This window comes from Gossypium raimondii, chromosome 4 (assembly GCF_025698545.1).
Source record: "Gossypium raimondii isolate GPD5lz chromosome 4, ASM2569854v1, whole genome shotgun sequence".
In the NCBI taxonomy this organism is placed as follows: Eukaryota; Viridiplantae; Streptophyta; class Magnoliopsida; order Malvales; family Malvaceae; genus Gossypium; species Gossypium raimondii.
Window position 1 is genome coordinate 23896571 of NC_068568.1, and position 22501 is coordinate 23919071.

The 22501-nt window shown below is 33.9% G+C and overlaps 1 long non-coding RNA gene across 2 annotated transcripts; it reads right to left on the reverse strand.

Annotated features, from left to right (window-relative positions):
- Window positions 1–15706: 15706 nt before the first annotated feature.
- LOC105766608 (uncharacterized) lies at window positions 15707–22225 on the reverse strand. Of its 2 annotated transcripts, XR_008195186.1 has the most exons (7): window positions 21756–22225; window positions 21521–21649; window positions 20744–21159; window positions 20544–20661; window positions 20308–20423; window positions 19872–20225; window positions 15707–19789 (listed from the first exon to the last, which is right to left on the reverse strand). It is a non-coding gene; the product is annotated as an uncharacterized LOC105766608 (long non-coding RNA). The 2 variants fall into 2 exon arrangements; XR_008195185.1 differs by having other exon boundaries at window positions 20308–20661.
- Window positions 22226–22501: the final 276 nt, after the last annotated feature.

Sequence of the window (22501 nt, forward strand, 5' to 3'; positions counted from 1 at the left end):
GGGCTCGGATTTTTTCTGGCATAGATTTGTTATGGGTTTGGATTTTATTAAGTTTGAGCATTTTTAGATTCAGATCTTTTCATATTTAGAATCATATCGAGCTGGGTGAATTTTGATGGATTTAAATAATTTTAAATTCTATAAAATATAAATATTTTAATTCTAAATGTAATATTTTATTTTAGTTTTATACGATAATAACGTAATTCAAAATTTCCTTATAAAAAATAAATTATATATTTAATAAAGTTATTTTATATAAAATAATTAAAGTGCTTATTGTATGTAAAATTTATTGTTCTATGATATTATATGAATTAACAAAATAACTTTTATTGTTCATTTTATATTATATTGACAATTGAGTAAATTTTTTTATTCTTTTATCAAATTTATAAACCTAATACTCATTTGGAATATTTATTCCAAAACTTAAATATATTATCTGAAACCCAAACTCAAAAATAAACTAATTGTAGCTCAAATCTCAAGTCCGACATACCCAAATACAATTTGTAAAAGTTAAAGCCCAATTCAAAATATAATTTAATAAAATAATATTTTATTAATAAATTAAACTTTTAATAATATTTTATGTATTGTTAGTTATAATTATAAACATGTATTTTAATATACTAAATTACATATAACTATTGATGCTATATCTTTTATTATAATCTATAATATAATGATAGTTATATATATTAATACTTATAAATATGTTATTTCATTATATAATAATATATTGCACATATAATAGTAGAGTAGTATATAATATATTAATTATTATCATATATTATTATTTATTATTATACTAGTTACAATATGCTTTAAATCTCTATACTTTTTCCTACATTTCAAAGTTAAAACAAAAATGGAAAGATGTTAGGGAGTCTAGGAAGATAGGAAAAGGAAGGAATGGTATAAATTTTTATAACATATAAATTTTAAATTTATTATATATATAAGCATGAGTTTGAATAATTTTTAAATTAATGAGATTATTTTTTATATTCCATCATATTACTAAATTCTCATTTAAAAATAATTATAATATTTAATTTATAATTATTAGTTAAAAAGTTTTGAAATAAAATAAAGGTTGTGATAATTATACATTTAAAAATAATTATAATTTAATAGAAATTGTGATAATTAAACATTTAAAAATAATTATAATTTAAATTACAATTATTAGTTAAAAAGTTATGATAATTTTAAGATGAAATTATTACTTGAATGTAATTCTAAGAATAAAGTATAGGAAAAAATGTGATAATTATAATTTAAAATTATTAAAAATAAGAAAAAATTGAATAATTATAACTTAAAATTATTAGTTTAAAATTTTGACGACAAAAGTTGTTATACTAATTTTATTGATGTAAGATATAATTATTACTTGAATATAATTTTAAACATCTTAATTATCACTTAATTAATATTAGAGTTAATTATGTTAATTGATTATTATATTAAATGATATTACTTTGCATTAATATTAGAGTTAATTAAGGGAAGTTTGAGCGGGAAATTCTTTAAAGTATCTTGAGGGAATTCATGTGTATTTTAAAATTTCATAGTGTTTGTCTGCTGATAGTAGCAAGTTAGGGTTTTTTTTTGTTTTGCTTTGTCTGCCGTTTGTAGCAACCGTCGAGGTTTTTCTCGAGTCTATTCCTGGAAAAAGATCCAAATCAATAAACTAGTCTTTACGATTTCTTTATAAAAATTGGGAAAGATAAAGAGAAGAATTGAAAAGCGTTAATAAAAGTCCTGAAAAACAATGGAGGATGAATTATCTAATTTACAAATTGCAGAAGACGAAGATGACCCTGTATGCGATCAAGAATATGGGGAGGAGATCGATGACGAGTTCAAATTATGTCTAGTTGGCAAAGTTCTGACAAACAGTGCAGTCCACTTCCCATCTATGAGAATAGTTCTTGCAGAATTATGGCATCCACTCGAAGGAGTATCAGTAACAAAGATGTAAGATAAAAGAGTCTTATTTTGATTTTACAATGAATTGGATCTAAATAGGGTAATTGATGGGATTCCATGGTTTTTTAACAGACATCTTATCATATTTCATAGAATGGAGTGAGGAGAGGACCCAGTACAAGTACCGCTGGTTTTTTTTTCCAATTTTTGTGTACAAGTACACAATTTGCAATTAAGGTCCATGTCTGAAAGAATGGCAAGACAATTGGGAAATTTCATTGGACATTTTCTAGAATATGATGCAACAATAATAACAAGAGGATTTAAAAAATTAATGAGGATTAGGGTTTGTCTAAATGTACGAAATCCTTTGAAGAGGAAAAAACACATTTTTTATGGATAGAATAAATCAACCTAAGCTTTATTTCAATATGAAAATTATCATTATTCTATTTTATGTGTGAAAGATTAGGGCATGGAGAAAATTTTTGCCCTCCAGGATTAGCGGTAGAGATGTAGGCAAAAAATATTGGATGAGCTCTATCCCTAAGGGCTCCATCTAGAAGTGTAATAGGCCAATTTGCCCGGCCCATTTTATTAAACCAAATAAAATAAATTAACAGTCCATCAGTCTTTACAAACCCAAAATCAACACAGCCCAGTAAACAAAATCCTATTAGCCTAAGCCCAATACCCCTAGCCCAATCGTGTTACAAGCCCAACACAAAAATGAATCAGAAACCCTAGCAACATGGCTCCCAGCGCCGCAGCAGTAGCGCCTCTCTGCTCTCCTTCGCACACGCACGATGCCTTCACACTCCTCAGCCGCCGCTCCAGCAAGCCATCAAGCCGCAATCAACCTCTGGCATCGCATGCGCGCCACTGCCACTCGCGCGAGCCTCCGTACGCACACGTGCTTTTTCTCCTCCAGGTCGTACCTGCAAACAAAAAAACCAAAAACAGCACAGCAAAAAGAAAGAGGACGATTGTATTTTATTTTATTTTTCGTTTCGGCTATAAAAGAGCCAACGAAATCTGTAAAAATCTTTTTTTTTACAATATCAACACACAAAAAAACATACACACGCATATTGTATCAAATACGTACATCAAATACAAAAATATTCCAGAGAAATCAAAAGTTTGAAAGGTGATTTTCTAGGTTTTATTACTTTTGCTGGTTACTTGATTATTTTCTTTACTTTCTTTTTCTAGTCTTCATGTTCATCAATCGTTTTTTCAAAGAGGAATAGTAAAAAGAAAGGGAGGAAAACATACCTGGGGGTGGGATTCTGGCTCACTCAGTCACCAACGGAGTTTGGGTTAGGACCGGTGACTGTCCAAATACTCAGTACCTAGAATGGCGTTGAACCCCTCTTCAATTTAGGTTTTGTTTTAGTTTCTTTTTAGGGTTTATTTTGGTTTTAAAATGCGGGATTTAAGACGTCACTGTTCAGAGCCAACATAATGGCACTGAAACGGCGTCGTTCTGAGACCCAGATCTGCGTGGTGACCTGACCCGAGGGAAGGATCCGTGCATTTTTATTTGATGGTCTTATTGTGCAACAAGCCCCTCCGCATTCAGTCTTCATTCCAATCCAGTTTTTCTTCATTTTTTTATTATTACTTCAAATTTGATTTAAATTTCATCTAGATCCGTGGTGAGACGGCGTCGTTTTTGCTGAGGAGATTTGAACTTCTAGATTTATGTGGTTATTTGCTGTTTTGGTCCCTGAGTGTTGAATTGATAGTTAATTTAGTTTGATTTTGCTCTCTTCTTTTAATTTTGGTTGTAATTTTAATTTTGGTTGTAGTTTTAATTTTGTGCTTAATTTTTAAATATAATTAGATCTTATTTGGATATATTATTTTAACATTTAAGTTTGATATCATTTCTAAACTTATTATTAATACAAGTTTTAAAAATACAATATATTATTTTTAAAATTGTTATTAATATTATCTAAATTCATCATACATTAGTTTTCTTATTCATTAAACGTTTTTAAATAAAATTTTAGTACATTAGTATTTAATCCAAATGTAAAATTTATGTGTTGATACTTTCATATTACATTATGTATGTAACTTTAGTAAATTATTTTGAAATATATTTGTATATATGTTTTAAATCTTATGTATAATTTATTTCATGTAAAATACCCCTTATATACTTTACTTATTTCAATTTTTTGTCGTATATTATCATACATATATTATTATAAAGTTATCTTTTATTTTGTATGTATCATTTGTTAAAATTAGCGTATGTATATTATTTTGAGTTCCTTTTCATGCAATACTTGTTTTAAAATTCATTTTTATATTATTATAGTATTCATTTTAACCTTTTCGATATATTTCAATATTCTTTTTTCTTTAGTTGAAAACTTATTATATTTTATTTATGTTATTTCACTTGGCCTTTCTTTTAAAATTGACTATTAATTCACTTAGTCGTTGAAGGTTGTTATTTGCATAATGTATGATTGAAATTATTATCACTATGCTTGTTCGTATTGATTGATTATTCGCGTTCATTAGTATATATTTCGGGCTTACGAGTTATTACTTCGCATTGTACATTGAAATCCATCGCACTTTATTCGCTTAAAAAGTTACGTTTAATATCGTTTAAGTATCAAAACCAATCTGTCCAAAAAACTTTCAAAACAAAGCAAATACTCGACATTTGGAAGCTTCGAAAATTGAGCCCTAACGTATTGGGTTCCAATTCTCTTCGTCGAATCTAAATAATCGAGAATATGCTTTAATCAAAACGCATAAATAAAAGCTCATTCTCTGGAATTTGACGCGTTGTGTCCTAACGCATTGAATATGACGTATTGTTTTCTCAAGACGAGGATTTTTCTAACAAATAAAAATAAAGGCAATATTCGATATTTAGGAATATTGTGACCTAACTTACTGGGTCTTGATTTTCTCATTTAACCCAAATAATCGGATATCCTTCTCAAAATGCATAGGTTTTAAAAGTCAAGAGATAAATTTAATTTTGAGGATTTAAAATGTTGCACTCTAACTTACTGAGTGTGACGATTTATTTCTTCGAAATAAGTGAATCTCATCGTCTAATTCATTTTATTCAAAATAAAAGGATCGTATTTCAAAATCTCTTCAAAATCTCGATATTAAGACATTAAACAATCAATTCGGTACCAACTTTGGGCGTTACGAGGGTGCTAACCCTTCCTCGTGCGTAACCGACTCCCGAACCTAGTTTTCTCAAAATTCACAGACCAAAAAATCATTTTTAAGGTGAGCCGATCACTCCTCAATAAAGGATCGGTGGCGACTCCCATTTTTATTTTAAAGTCAATACCCGTTTTTCAAATTTGAAAATGGTTTCGATAGCTTGGCGACTCCACTAGGACACTTAGGGAAATGTATTCCCCTGAACCGAACTCGGTCTGTATGAGCCTATAATGGGTGAAGATCGAGGAATCTGCTGGTTCGGGTACCTTGACTCTAGAACCCAAACCTCATATAGTGAACTTAGGAACTTAATCTAGGTAGAGCCACTCCAAACCCCTAGTAGTCACCTGACTAGATACTTTTGTTTTCCTTGTACTAACCCCTTTGTTATGTTTTGATTGTGATTGCATTGCATTTGCATCTTAGGAAAGAGATATTAATTCAAGTCCAATTACTAAATTAGAAAGCTTGTCATGGAATACGGATTCCTTGATAAAGTGGAAAATAATAGGCTACCTTAATATATTCTGAAAAAACACATGGAAGAGTTTGTGATCTTGCTCCGTAGCCTGAGGATTCCAGGTGATTGTCTAAGAGCCTTCGATGTTCCAACTCCCTTAAAGAAGCTGACGAGCTTTATGAAGATGGGCAAGTGATGGATCACGACCAAGATCAAGAAAAGGAGCTAGCAGTGGCGTCTATTGGAAATTGGTGAGATTATCTCAAACATGCGCATGAAGAAAAAGGTCGATGTTGTTTTTTGGAATATGAGGGTGAGGCCGTACATGTATCCATTTTATGTAAAGGAATTTTCTTTCTAGAAAAGTTTCCTAAATGTAATTGAATCAAAATCAACGTCTCTGTAGGCATGCATTTCATACATCTGCATCGTATGCATTAAAATCTATTGAAAGAGTCTAAACGAGTAAATTTGTTTCAGCTAATCTGGAAAACCAATCAACCAAACATCCTTACTTGACTTTCGTCATAAAGCCAAAGAAATGGATCAAAGATTAGAGAAATTGGAGCAAATGCAAAAAGAAATGCAAGGTCAGTTACAGAAACAAATGAAGGAGCAATTGGAAAAAATTCAACAGGACGTGACAGAAAAGATGCGGGAGTCACAAAAGGACATGATGACTGAGCTGACGCAATTATTAAAAGGAATAAATAAGGGGAAATGCCCTATGATTAATGATGAAGAAGACAAGACTAGACCCACCTATCCTCCAGGCTTTACGCCTCCGCATGCGCAGACTCAGACCGAGGTTCCTCCGCGTAGGTCCTCTATTTCCATTGGGTCACAGAGGTTTCAAACCGATGTTTCAATGCCGATGAACTTTCAGGCTGGATCAGGTTCTAATCCTAGAGATAACCCAGTGAATCTTGTTATTCTTGATTTCGATGAAATTGCCGAAAAAGAGAAGGCAAACGTCGAACTGTCGAAACAATGGGAGGATAGGTGTAAATGGTTGGAGGAAAAATTCAGAGCCCTGGAAAGCACCAATAGTCACCATGGAATCGATGCAAAAGATCTGAGCTTGGTTCCAGACTTAGTACTCCCTCACAAGTTTAAGATGCCTGAATTTGAGAAATATAGTGGGACTAGTTGCCCAGAAGCCCATATCACTATGTTCTGTAGGAGAATGACTGGGTATATTAACAATGATCAGGTATTAATACATTGTTTTCAAGATAGCCTCATTGGAGCAGCGTCGAAATGGTACAATCAGTTGAGCCGTACCAAGATTGGTTCATGGAGGGACCTAGCTCAAGCATTCATGAGGCAATACGGTCATGTAACAGATAGGGTTCCCAATAAAATCACTTTACAAAATTTGGAAAAGAAATCGAATGAAAGTTTTAGGCAGTATGTACAGAGGTGGAGGGAGGTTGTAGTCCAGGTTCAGCCACCTCTCTTAGAGAAAGAGACGACAACGCTCTTCATCAATACGCTGAAGGCCCATTCATTACACATGTTAGGAAGCGCAACAAAAAGCTTTTCTGACATAGTTATGAATGGTGAAATGATTAAGAATGCTATAAGAGCCAGAAAAATTGAGGTGGAAGAGAGTGATAAAAGGTCAACCCCAAGGAAAAGAGAAAATGAGGTGAACAACACAAGTTACTCAAGGTCAGTAAGTCATCCAGGTAAAAGGGTCACTAGTCAACAAGGTTCATCTAGATAAGAACCTGGTGTGAAACAAGGTACTGAAAACCTTCAGTTCACGCCAATCCCAATGTCGTACAAGGAGGTGTATCAAAGCTTATTCAACGCCCACATTGTTGCCCCTCTCTACACAAAACCTCCACAGCCTCCGTACCCCAGATTGCACGATGCGAATGCACAATGTGAATATCATGCGGGAAATACAGGGCATTCCATAGAAAATTGCATTGCCTTTAAAAAAGTGATTGAAAGGCTTATCAGTATGGGTGTCGTTAAATTTGATGATTCCTCCAGTGCGGTGAATCCATTACCCAATCATAATTGATAAATGGAGTGAATGCAATGCATGAAGAAGAGTGGGAAATGTTCACATCAATGAAAAGCAACTGAGGAAGGGACCTTGTTAGATATCCGCCCTTATAAATTTGGGAGTGTTCTAAGCAATTAGGCTGCGGAAGAAAGCCTATAGTTTTTAGAACCTATTTAGAGTAATGTTCAGAACATTTTTGTTGTTTAGCCTAAAATGATAGAAATTCCTTTGTGGAAAAGGTTCATGTCTGAACGTTATTATTCCAATGAAATACATTTTTGCGATCACTTTTGAGCCAATGTTATTTCATTTGAATAATTATTTCTAATTATTTTATTCTTTTGGATTTTCTTTCACATCATTCATTCATTCATAATCATATTGTACAAATAATTATTCATGAATTTATACATTCTTTTGTATATTCTTCGGTACTTATTACGGGTCCCCAGATATCAATTTCGTGAATGACCCTACTACAAACCCAGATTTTCCTTTTGAGCGAGATATGTTTTTAGAGGGATCACATGACTTTGAAAATAACATAGATCATAGCTTATCTCTGTACTTGTTGATGATGGTTGAACAAGAGGATAGACAGATCCTACCTCACAAGGAATCATTAGAAATTGTGGGCTTAGTAAAGATTAGAATTGACATGACCACAAAGATGAAATGAGACCTCATTAAGTCATTCTAGAGTTCAAAGATGTATTTGTATGGTCATACCAGGATATGCCTGGACCAACCGCTGATAATGAAACCTGCACAACAACACGATGTCAGAAGTTTGTAGTAAGAACGATGCAATTCTTTACCGGGACAATGCCTTTCTCGTTGAGTCAGCATAGCTTTGCCCATTTGAAGTCGAGTTTCCATCCCTTCAAGATGTTTTCTATTATATTTGCGCCCCAAAAGGCTCTATGAAAGAAATGAAGGTTTTTCGCATACAAGATGAAAGTGAGAAATCTTATCTATAAAAATATTGATTCTGATCGAAAGGGTTCAGATTCAAAAAAAAACTCAATCAAAATCAAAATCAAAAACAAAAAAAAGAAAAGAAAAATCAAAGTCAAAAGAAAAAAAGAGAAATCAATCAAAGTCAAAATAAAATATGAAAAGAGAAAAAAAAAAGGAGAGGCCAAGGCGAAAACCCAAAAAGGGCACTTTGTGACCAAATGTGGTTTTGAGTTGAAAACCCAAAAAGGGCGACTTAAATTTCAAGCAAAATAGGACATGGATATCACCATTATCGCAGACTTCTAATGGCATTACTTCACTATTGAGATCATTAATTACTTCATCAAATGGATAGAGGCTACTGCATGCGTCAATGTCATCATATGCCGATATAGAATTCCAGAGAGGATGGTATTGGTAATTGCATTGAACTGGAATGACAGCACGATAGCTGAGGGTTGTAATCAGTTCAAAATCAGACACCATGGTTTGTCACCGTACTGCAAGACAATGGATTTCAAAAAAAAAGGTGAAAAATGAAAATGAAAAATGAAAAAGTAAAATGGAGAGGTTAAGGGGAAAACCCGCAAAGGACACATTAGGCCAAAGGGGATTTGAGTTGAAAACCCGAAAAGGGCGGCTCAAATATTGATCAGAATGAGGCATGAAGTGATTAGAGCAACTCGTATCTTGATCAGATTGAGGCATGTGGTAATCTTATTATACCTGAATCAACAAGAAAGGGTAGGTGACATCTTGGGGCATCGACAAAGCACTGTAGATCTCCTAAACACATGTCAAACTCAAAATGGTCTTCAGAAAGTTTGTACAGAGAAGTTCAAACTGCGATATCTTGGGCACCCATTTCTCATATTATTGAATTTGTTGTTCTTGGAATACTTTTTTCTTTTCCAAGACATACACTCCCAATCAATTTCTTTCTTATCATTCTTTTTTGGATAATTTATTCACTTCGAGCTATGCTCAGAACTAACTTCATGCTTATCCATTCTTATTATGGTCCTCTTTTGCAAGTATGTTGCATTGGAATAATGATTAATGGACTAATAAAACTTTCACAAGGGAACTTTTGTATATTACTCTGAAAAGTTTCTAAATAATACAGGAGCCTGAAACAGGACTATTGTTTAGAGCGCACCAAATTTAAAGGTTGGAAATTTGAGAAAGAAGAGTCTAAATTTAGACTTTCTCTTTGGATTTTGTTGTCAAATGCATTGATTGAACAAAATGATAAGATGACGGGTTAATGATAAAGCTTAACTAAACAAGCAAGCGATGATCATCAGGCAATAGGAAGAGGTTACCTCGGAGAAGAGAGCCTCCATTTGCGCATGAGTCTTTGGTACGACACCCTGGGAATGGTGTAAGGAACCAGAGCGATGTGGATCCTGTATCCTTGAATTGGATAAGAGAGGATTGAGGAAAAGCCATATTTCTACCCTTGGATTACAGTGGGAGAATGATGGTACAAATTTTGAGCCCCAATGGATTAAACTTTAAGGTCTACAGTGGGGGCAACCTGGCTAAATGTTTCTTCAGAAAAGTCAATTAAGCAAGAAGGCATTCTGGCACGTCAGTCACAAAGCCTTAATAAACTTCGAGTAATGACAACCTAAGTGGGATTGTTCTCGGAAAAATAAAATTCTGCATTCATGCAAACACCATTCACACATGTCTAGTTAGGAGCATTTGATTCATTTTGATCATGCCATCCTAATCATTAGGCATAATTAGGTTTATTACACAGGCTATGTTCCCCAGAGAACAGATTAGTGAAGATCGAAAACAAAGCCTTGCCTCCATCGGTTGCAGTGGAGTTGGTTAAAGAAGCAGATTTTGCCTTCCTGTATTAATAGCGAAGCAGATCGAAAACAAAGCCTTTCCTTCATCAGTTTCAGTGGAGCTGGTTAAAGATAGCAGATCTTGCCTCCTGCATTAACAGCGAAGCAGATAGAAAACAAAGCCTTGCCTCCATCGGTTGCAATGGAGCTAATTAAAGATAGCAGATCTTGCCTTCCTGCATTAACAGCGAATAAGATCGAAAACAAAGCCTTGCCTCCATCGGTTGTAGTGGAGCTGGTTGAAGATAGCAGATCTTGCCTTCCTGCGTTAACAGCGAAGCAGATCGAAAACAAAGCCTTGCCTCCATCGGTTGCAGTGGAGCTGGTTAGAGATAGCAGATCTTGCCCTCCTGTGTTAACAATGAAGCAGATCGAAAACAAAGCCTTGCCTCTATTAGTTACAGTGGAACTGGTTAAAGATAGCAGATCTTGCCCTCCTGCGTCGACAGTGAAGCAGATCGAAGATTACAAGTCCTATATCCTTGGCAAGCAGTGGAATAGGTTAGAAATTGCAGATCTTGTCTCCCTAAGCAGTAGCAGTAGCAGAGCAGATCGAAGACGGCAAATCTTATCCCCAGGAGTAGGGAAATAGATTTAAGCCACAAGTCTATGTCCCTGACCAGCAGTGGAATAGGTTGGAAATTAAAAGTCTTATCTCTCTAAGCAGTAGTGGAGCAGACAGAAGAAATTAATCCTATCTCCCTGAGATTACAATTGAGTGGATTAAAAAGATCTTATCTCTCTGAAGTTGCAGTAGAGCAGATCGCATCAAATCCTATATGCCTAAGGTTGTAGTGGAGCAAGTTGAAGCCGATAATCCTGTCTCCCCGATGTTGCGGTGGAATAGATCGAGGTACCAATTCCTATACCTCTGAAGATGCAGTAGGTTGGAATGAGGCTACTTGAAGAAGAAGAGCACCAAGGCTAGCACGACCGGGAAAAATTGGCCTTTTTAAGTCTTTGCTCCATTCCTGTTACACGACAAAGAGCAAAGAGGGGCAGCTGTAAGGCCCAATTTTGGCTCGGGCCCGCATAAATAAAAATAAATTCCAAGTCCAATTAGTACAGTCCAGACTACAAAATTTGGCCCAGATCACTAAACCAATACACCATAGCAACCCAACCCAATCGGACCAATAAGGCCCAAACCATTGACCCACATACCTAGCCCTAAAACATTTTCAAAACAAAACCCTAAAGCAACTATCTGCCTCAGCTGCCGCTAGGCACGTACCAAGCCTTCTGCACATGACCAGCCTCCGTACGCAGCCGAGCCATACCACCGTGCGTCCTCTCCACGTCACCGCGCCTCCGTACGTATGCACTCCTCCGTACCTACAAATGGGACGAAAACAACGCAGCAGAGAAAAGAATTTGTATTTTTTTATTCTATTTTCATCTTTGAAAATTTGGATATAAAAGCCATCAAGATTTGTAAAAAGGGATCCTTTTTTTTATTCTACATAGATCGAATACAGAAACAAAAAAAAACATTAAAAGAAAACTAAGCTTCGTAAGTTTTTTTTAATTTTCTCTTCGTTTTTCTCTATTTTTTCTTTGATTCTTTTGTTCATTGCTGGGGTAAATAAATAAAGAAGAAAGTTCAGAGTGAGAAACGTACCTGGTGACAGGTCTCCTGTTCGCTCCGTCGCAATCGGAGTCGCGCAAAGGGGATTCGGAAAACCATTGGCCTATGGACATAGCAGAACGGCGCAGAAATGAGAAGGGATTGCTAGGGTTCTGTTTCGGGCTTAGTCTAGGTTTTTTTTTCTTTTTGTATTGATTATTGAAATGGCGTCGTTTAAGCCACTTAGTTTCAGCAACCCGCGCGGTGACCCGACCGGGGGAGGATCCGCGCGTTCTGACATTTTGGTTTATTTGCGCTTAGAGTCCATTCATGTTTTGCTCAGTTTCAATCGGATTTCTTTCCATTTTTCTTAATTTGTGCCGCATATTTAATTTTATTTTCATTTCGATCCAAAGACAAACGACGCCGTTTGGAAGCTAGACCCGCGCGGTGACCCGACCTAGGGTAGGATCCACGCGTTTTAGTTCAAGGGTCTATTTGCACGACGACTCCCTATGTGTTTGGCGTAATTGCAAATTTGATTTTCTTTATTTTTTTTAATTTGTACAGCACATTTGATTTAGATTTCATTTCAATCCTTACTTAAAACGGCATCGTTCTCACTATTTAGATTTGAGCATTCAAACTTTGCGTTTAATTATTATTTTAGTCCCGTTGAGTTTAATCAATCACCAATTTATTCCGAATTTGTGTATTTTATCCTTTTAATTTGGTATTTAATTAGTTTGTTTAGCACATTTTTTTAAATATGATAAATCTTGTTTTGATATATTATTTTGAAAAGATTAACATTAGCTCAATATTTAACTTTAGATAGTATTTTTAAATTTACTATTATTATAGTTTAAAACATAATAATTTATTATTTTAATTTGTTATTAACATTTTGAATTCATCATACACTAATATTTTGAATCTATTGTATATATTTATTTAATTTTGGTTTTACCATTTTATTATTTCTAATTTTATTTAAATTCCAATTTTAAATTCATTGATACTATTGTAATTATTGATTATCATTTTCAAATTTATTTCAAAATATTATTATACAATGTTGTAATTATTTTATTTCAAGTCTATTTTGAGATCATATATAAATCTTTTTAGAACGTTTGACATAGGGTTCATTAGGCATAATTCCTCTTTTATTATTTTGGGTATATTTTAGAAATTGTACATTAATTTCTTCGATGTTTGGTTGTCAATATTGGCATTTGTATAATATTATTAAAACAATTGTTGCTATTCTTATTTGTATTTACCTATTGCTTGTTTGTTACTTCTTAGTATGTGTTTGAATTATCATTTATTTTTTAATTACACATTAATTATGCTACATTTTTTTCTTAAAATGTGTTCTATTAAAGCACTACAATCCTTTCATTTCATAATTTTTAAAAAAGTTTGGTGTTCATAGTTATCAAGAGGATTGTGCCCTTACTTACTGGATTCAATTCTTCTCGATGATCTAGACAGCCAAGTGGTTATTTTATTAAAACCATACAATTTCAAAATAAAGCTTTTAAGATTTCAAAATGTTGAATCCTAACTTACTGGATATGACATTTTGTTATCTCGATTTTGAAAGTAAAGGAAATACCCGATATTTGGAATCCTCGAGAGAATTGAGCCCTAACGTATTGGGTTTTAATTTTTCTTGTTGAATCTAAATAATCAAATTTTCTTTAATCAAAACGCATAAATAAAAGCTCATTCTCGGGAATTCGATACGTCGTGTCCTAATGCATTGGATATGACATGTTATTTTCTCGAAATGAGAATTCTTCTAAAAATAAAGGCAATATTCGATATTTAGAAATTTTGTGAAATCGAGCCCTAACTTACTGGGTTTTGATTTTCTCATTTGACCCAAATAATTGGATATCCTTCTCAAAATGCATAGGTTTTAAAAGACGAAAAATAAATTTAATTTTGAGGATTTAGAATGTTGCACTCTAACTTACTGAGTGTGACGATTTATCTCTTTGAAATAAGTGAATCTCATCGTCCAATTCATTTTACTCAAATTTTCTTTTCAAAAGATCGTATTTTAAAATCTTTTCAAAGTTTCGACACTAAGACATTAAACAATCGATTCGGTACCAATTTTGGGCGTCACGAGGGTGCTAACCCTTCCTCGTGCGTAACCGACTCCCGAACCTATTTTCTCAAAATTCGCAGACCTAAAATTATTTTCAAGGTGATCCGATCACACCACAATAAAAGATCGGTGGCGACTCCCATTCCTATTTTTAAAAGTCGATCCCCGTTTTTCAAACTTAAAAATGGTTTCTCAAATTTTCAGTTTTCGACAATAAGACAGAAAACAATCAATTTTACGGTTTGACTCTCTAAGTGTCCCCAGTGGAGTCGCCAAGCTGTCGAAACCATTTTCAAATTTGAAAAACGGGTATCGACTTTAAAATGAAAATTGGAGTCGCCACCGATCTTTTATTGAGGTGTGATCGGTTCACTATTAAAATGATTTTTGGTCTGCAAATTTTGAAAAAAAAATGTTCCGGAGTCGGTTACGCACAAGGAAGGGTTAGCACCCTCGTAACGCCCAAAAATGGTACCGAATCGATTGTTTAATGTCTTAATGTCAAGAATTTGAAAAGATTTTTAAATACGATCCTTTGAAAAGAGAATTTGAATAGAATAAATTTGATTGATGTGACTCACTTATTTTAAAGAAATAAATTGTCACACTCAGTAAGTTAGAGTGTAACGCTTAAATCCTCAAAATTAAGTTTATCTTTTAACTTTTGAAATTTATGCATTTTTTGATAAGGATATCAGGTTATTTGGGTCAAACGATAAATTAAACCCAGTAAGTTAGGGTTTATTTTCTCGAAATTCCTAAACACCAAAACTTGCCCTTATTTTTTTATTTTTTATTATTTTTTAAAAAAAAAACCTAATTCGATGTCTCAAAATGTCATATCCGGTGAGTTAGGATCCAACATTTCAAAATCCCGAAAGACAAAGCTCTATTTAAAATATGTATGATTTAATTGCAAAACAAGTAATTGGTTATCTAAATTCAACGAAATGAATTGAAACCCACTAAGTTAGGGCACAATCCTCTCGAGAAATGTGAATACCGAATATTTTGACAATTTACAAAACGAAATGATTTTAATGCTTTTAATGAAACAAGTGAAAAAATAAATGCGGTATAGTTAAACGGCAACATATCACACAAAATTTGAATATACATCAACGAGTAACGAATAATAAATGAATATAAACAAGTTGAATAACCCTAATTTCAATAACACTATGCATACATCAATATCAACATTTTAAGACTATTAACCAAGAAACAAAATAAAATGTAACTTAAAAAACGATCAAAGAAATGTGGAATTAACAAAATGTGTACGAAATTATACATAAAATTTTAATGGGAAAATTAGAAACAATTTAATAAAAACTAGAAAATGAATAAAATGTTAAGAAAGAATTAAAAAACGTTTGATAATTTTAAAACATATTGACGATAATTTAGAATAATTATATCTTAAAATTATATTAATAATAAGTTTGAAAATCATGTCAAATTAAATATTAAAATATGTTATAAATAAATATATTAAAATAAGTACAAAATCGATTTAAAATTATACTATCAAAAAATCAAGTTAAAGTTAAGACATAATTTAAAATATAAAGGAGAAATAATAATAATAATAATAATAATAATAATAATAATAGGATTAAAAATGATATTGAAATTAAAAAAATAAAAATAAAACACTACAAATAGAAATAAAAGGAAAAATAAAGATGAACTAAATTGGTAATCGACTTAGAAAATGAGGGACTAAAATTGCAATTAAGCGCGAAATCTGAACATTCAAAACCACTCATAGAAAACGGCGCCGTTTAGGTTTGGATCCAAATGAAAATAAAATAAAATATGCGATACGATTTAAAAAAACTGGAGGAAAACCGATTTGAAATAAAATCTAATGCGAAGGGACTAATTTCAAAAATAAACCATTGAATGGAAATGCGCGGATCCTTCTTTCGGGTCGAGTCACCGCATAGATCTTGGCTTCAAACGGCGCCCTTTTGAGACCATCAAATTGGCATAAAACGACGTCGTTTATTACTACACCTATAGACCAAAAATAACCCTAAAACTAGCAGCCATTTCATTTTAAAAAAAACAAAACAAAACAAAAAAAAACGTAAACTAAAACACTCTCCTCTGCCCCGCTCCGCCGTTTGCTCTCCAGGCCCTCCGATCCCCTCTCAACTCCAATGACAACGGAGAGAAAAAGGATGTGGTCACCAGGTATGTTTCCATCCCCAACCTCTTTCTTTTATTCCTTTTTTCTACTTGAATACAGAATTAAAATAACTGTAGAAACAAAAAATGCGAAAAGAGCAAGAAGAACTTCAGTCACCTTTCAATTTTTTTTTTGCTTGTATTTAATATCTCCCGAAAAAAAGATCCCTTTTACAGATTCAGAAATGGCTTTATATAGCCAAAATATTATCGATTTACGGCAAAATAATCTTTTTCTTAATCGCTGGCCTTTCTGTTATTTGATTTCTTTGTTGTTTTGCTGAGTTTGCTGCAGATAATGAGCCAGCCTGGCGTTGAGGTGCACGTGTGGCGCAGATGCAGTGCATTGCGGGGCGGTTGGAGGCGTGCGGATGTGCTAGAGTTGCTGACTGTGTGGCGTTAGAAGAATCTAGAAACCCTAAAGGTTTCTGTAAATATTTGGGCCATTTGGGCCAGTATAGTTGGGTCTTGTCTAAGTTTAGTATTCGGACCAGTGTAATGGGTCAGATGTAAATGGACCTTAAAATGGACTTTTAATTGGATTCTATTATTTTTTATTTATTTGTTTTTTTCTCTTTTTGAAATATATGTGGGCCGGGAAAATTTGGGCCATTACAAGATCCATGCAGAATGAAAGCAAATGGTTAAGAGAGGAATCAAAAACCATGGTAAAAAGTGAAGCAGGGGCAGAGGTAAGAAGAAGGAACGAATCCACGGATATTACAATGAAGGACCAAACACATAATACGAGAAAAAAAATTATTATACGATCGAAAGGGAAGGAAGTTTTAGAGGGCTATAATAGAGATATGTCGAGGGTGACATAGAGATGGGAATGAATAACAATAGAGAGGAGGAAGAGTTTGAAGATGACGAAGACAACCCAGTTGGAATATTGGAAGGGAAAAAACGACAAAGACTAGATATCCTTGAAGATGTACAGACAAGTAGCATGGTGACAAATCCAGAAAATAGATTATCAACGACCACTAATAAGCAGGCTGACCGGACTCAATTAAAATCCTTAGCTGGAATGTTCACGGGTTGGGGCAATCACGAGCTATAAGACGTCTCAATATTTTTGAGAAAACACCAATCCCAACTTTCATTCCTTATTGAAACAAAAGTTAATGAAAGAAAGATGGAGAGGATTCAGAAAAAGTGTGGATTCGACAATGGAATTGATATAAGTACAGAATGATCACGAGGAGGCCTTTCCCTTAGTTGGAAACAAGGAATTTAAGTAAACCTTACTAGTTTTTCAAAATCCCATATTGATATGGTGGTGGGAGATGACAATGACATGATTGAATGGAGGTTTAAAGGATTCTATGGGGCCTCAACTGAACATCTTAGAAGGGATTCATGGAATATGCTGAGAAGAGTGAAAGAATGCCATCAAATGCCATGGTTAGTAATGGGGGATTTTAATGAAATTATGTTCTCATTTGAAAAAAAAAGGGGGGTAGCCAAAGAGAAGAAAGAAATGGTAGCTTTTCGAGAAGTACTTGAAGAATGTGACTTGAATGATATAGGATTCACAGGACAATGGTTTACTTGGAAAAAAGGAAGACTTGCTGATAATAATATGAGAGAAAGATTGGATAGAGGAGTGGCAAACCCGGAATGGTGGGATCATTTTCCAGATATTTAATGAGACATTTAACCCGCAATTTCTTGAATCACTGCCCTCTCCTTTTGGATACGTTAGCTAGCTAAAATGATAGGAGGAATAGGAAGAACTCTCATTTCTAGTTCAAAGCAAATCAGATATTTGAAGAAGGTTTGAAGAGAAAATAAAGCAAGTATGGGAATTAAACTAGGACGAATTGCTAGAAAAACTCACAAGATTAAGCAAGCATTACAAGAGTTGGATAAGATAAATAAAAGAAGGCAAAGCAGAAGAAGAGAAAGCTTAAACAAAAAGCTTATCGAGCTTTATTTGGAAAATCCAAGTGATGAACATTTATTGAAAATTATGGAAGTTAAGCTCGTGCTAAATATGAAGGCTGATAAAGAAGAAATTTTCTAGGAACAGCGAGCTAAAGCTAATTGGCTTAAGATGGGCTATAGAAATTCAACTTTCTTCCATAATTTTGCTTCCTTTCGGAAAAAAAGAAATATGATAAAGGGGCTCAAAGATGAAAGAGATAGATGGATTGAAGGAGATGATAAATTATTAGAGGTAGCATCTAAATATTTTATGGAAATCTTTTCATCAAATCAATTATAGGGAAATGAGAATCTATTGAGGGAAATTCAACCGTGCATATCAGATCGAATAAATAAAGAGCTATCAGCCCCGTTTAAGGAAGATGATTTTTAGGTAGCATTAAAATCAATGCAACCTCTTAAAGCTTCAGATAACGATGGTTTTTCTGCCCTCTTTTATCAGAAATTCTGGCATATAGTACGAAAAAAGGCGACAAAATTCTGCACTGAAATTCTAAACAATAAAAAAGAAATAGGAATTATTAACAAAACGAATATTGTTTTAATTCCTAAGGTTATGACACCAAGAAATATGGGCCAATTTAGACCAATTAGTTTATGTAATGTGCTATACAAAATAATTTCAAAGGCAATAGCTAATAGATTTAGAAAGACCCTAAATCTTTGCATTAAAGAAACACAGGAAACATTTGTGCCTGGTGGACAAATTACTGATAATATTCTTGTGGCCTATGAATTATTGCATTCTTTTAAGAAAAAGAGGTCAAGCAAAGGGTCTTTCGCGTTAAAATTATATATGAAAGCATACGATAAGGTTGAATGACATTTTATTGAAAAAATGATGAGAACTCTTGGCTACTGTGACAAATGGATCTCGTTGATACTAAAATGTTTGAACGTCTCATACTCGGTGGTCCTTAATGGTTGAAAAGGAAGGGAATTCAGGCAATCTAGAGGATTAAGACAGGGGATCCTCTAAGCCCATATCTATTTCTAATATGTGCAGAGGGTTTCTCAAGGCTACTAAATTTAGCGAAAAGGGAAGGGAAAATTGAACGGGTGAAAGTAGGGCGAAGTGATTTCCAATTAACTCATCTTTTCTTTTTTGATAACAGTATTTTATTCGGGAACACAACAAAAAAGGAGGCTCTAGCAATAAAAAAAGATGGTAAATGAATACGAAGCTTTATCAGGACAAATGGTAAGTTTTGAAAAATCACTAGTCTATCTAGCTTTATCAGGACAAATGGAAAAATGAATACAAAGCAAGGATGAAAACTGCTTACCGATCCTAATTGTCTACTAGCGCAAGTCATGAAAGCTATCTACTACCCACGTGATGATTTTTTAAATGCTGAGTTAGGAACTCACCCTTCTTTTACCTGGAGAACTATATAGGGTGCAAGGGACTTATTAGAATCAGGGGTTGATTGAAGAATAGGCGACGGAAAGACTGTTAACATCTGGAACGACACATGGCTTCAATATCCTGGGAATGGAAAACTACAAAATTAGAATATGGATAGGAGATATACCATGGTAGAAGAATTAATTAATAAAAATTTAAATACCTGGAAAGAAGATGTGTTGAAAAATCTTTTTTATGAAGACCAAATAGAAAGGATTTGATCCATCCCTCTGTGGAACACTTCGCAGCCAGACACTAAGGTCTGGCGAGGAGACAATACTAGCAAATACACGGAGAAGAGTGGATACAAGTGGTGTCTTACTGAAGATTTAAATTTGCTGGGAAATGAAAATCTACTACCCACGTGGTGATTTTTTAAATGCTGAGTTAGGAACTCACCCTTCTTTTACCTGGAGAACTATATAGGGTGCAAGGGACTTATTAGAATCAGGGGTTGGTTGAAGAATAGGCGACAGAAAGACTGTTAACATCTGAAACGACACATGGCTTCTATATCCTAGGAATGGAAAACTACAAAATTAGAATATTGATAGGAGATATACCATGGTGGAAGAATTAATTAATACAAATTTAAATACCTGGAAGGAAGATGGGTTAAGAAATCTTTTTTCTGAAGACCAAATAGAAAGGATCCGATCCATCCCTCTGTGGAAAACTTTGCAGCCAGACACTAAGGTCTGGCGAGGAGACAATACTAGCAAATACACGTAGAAGAGTGGATACAAGCGGTGTCTTACTGAAGATTTAAATTTGCTGGGAAATGAAAGTCTACTACCCACATGGTGATTTTTTAAATGCTGAGTTAGGAACTCACCCTTCTTTTACTTGGAGAAGTATATAGGGTGCAAGGGACTTATTAGAATCAGGGGTTGGTTGAAGAATAGGCGACGGAAAGACTGTTAACATCTGGAACGATACATGACTTCTGTATCCTGGGAATGGAAAACTAAAAAATTAGAATATTGATAGGAGATATACCATGGTGGAAGAATTAATTAATACAAATTTAAATACCTGGAAGGAAGATGTGTTAAGAAATCTTTTTATGAAGACCAAATAGAAAGTATTCGATCCATCCCTCTGTGGAACACTTTGCAGCCAGACACTAAGGTCTGGCGAGGAGACAATACTAGCAAATACACGGAAAAGAGTGGATACAAGTGGTGTCTTACTGAAGATTTAAATTTGCTGGGAAATGAAAATACAAAAGTGACAGACCAAATGAAAAATTATTATACAACACTATGGGGTCCAAAAATTCCCAACAAAATTAGAATCAACCTATGGCAGATTACAAACAATTTCATTCCTACTCTAAGTAATCTTAAATTTTGAAAACTCAGATTTGAAGCGCTGTGCCCGACATGTGGTGAAGACGAAGAATCAACGGCACATTTCTTCCACGATTATTACGTTGCAAAAAGCTTGTTCTCCAGAAGATGAATGTTCAAATCGCAAACATGCATGATAAGAAAGAGTGGAAAATTTGATTAGCCAATACTTTTAAATCCAATAATAAAGAACATAAAAATATGCTTAGCAGTCTATTCTGGGCGATTTGGCACAACAGAAATTTGTTTTATCATGAAGGTGTTTGACAAAGTATTAACAACATCATAAATTTCATCAAAACCTTTATTAATGAAATTAAAATGTTGGACAATATTCTTGTAAACAACCACAAAATACAAAATCCACAATGGACATTGGTTTTCAGAAGCCAGATAATAAGGCAGATTCTGGAATCATAGTAAGAAATACAAAGGTTTTGTAATGGGTTCATGCACCTACCTGATTAAGAACATACGATATTTAACAATAGTAGAAGCCTATGCATGCCTTCATGGAGTAGCTTTCGCAGAAGATTTAGGGTTTCAAGACATCATTTTAGAAGGAGATTCACTAACCGTCGTCAAAAAGCTCCAAAAAAATAATGATTATATTGATCGGTCAGTTATCAGAGGAATTATTGAAGAAATTAAAACCAAAGCAAGAAACTTTAAAAGTCTTATATTTCGACACATACCTTGGGAAGCAAATGAAGCGGCACATGCGATGGCAGCATGGGGAGAGGAAGGGATTTGCCGACCTTCTGAGTGGAAGAAACCCCGAGGGAAGTCGATCCATTCATTCAGAAGGATCAAAGGGGTATGGAATGAAGGCAAAAAAACACAAAAAAGAACATTGGTTTCTTATTTATGAGAACTATAGTCACCAAAATCGCAAAACTAAAAGAAAAAGGAAGGAAAAAGGAACAAAGAAGGAAAAATGAGGATACAAAGTTGACAACAGTTTTGAGGGTCTAAGTCCGCAGAAGAAAGAACAAAGGCCTTCGAGGAGCTCAGTTACTTGAAGGAACTATGGGAAGAAAACTATTTTAACACAAAAAATTGTGGGTTCCAAGTTCCCAAATAAAAGAAAATATTCAACAGATGTAGTTACAAGTGAGAAGAGGTGGGGAAAGGTCTTTTTGATTTTACGTTTTCTATTGTTTTAATTTTATTTACTTTTATTTATTAGGTTTTGAATTGATGAGCTCCGGTTCATGTGAGGCGTACGCATCAGTTTAGGGTGTACGATTTAACTACCCAAGGCACCGCCCATTGGAAGCAATGAATGTAGGGACAGGTGGCGTGATTTCGGAAACCTTGGGGTTAATTAGGAAAATGTTTTATCTTTTCTTTGTTTTGACTGAAATTTCCCAAATTAATTCATAATGAAAGATTAATGTTTCAAAAAAAAAAATTCATAGTGCTTAATCAATTTAAATTG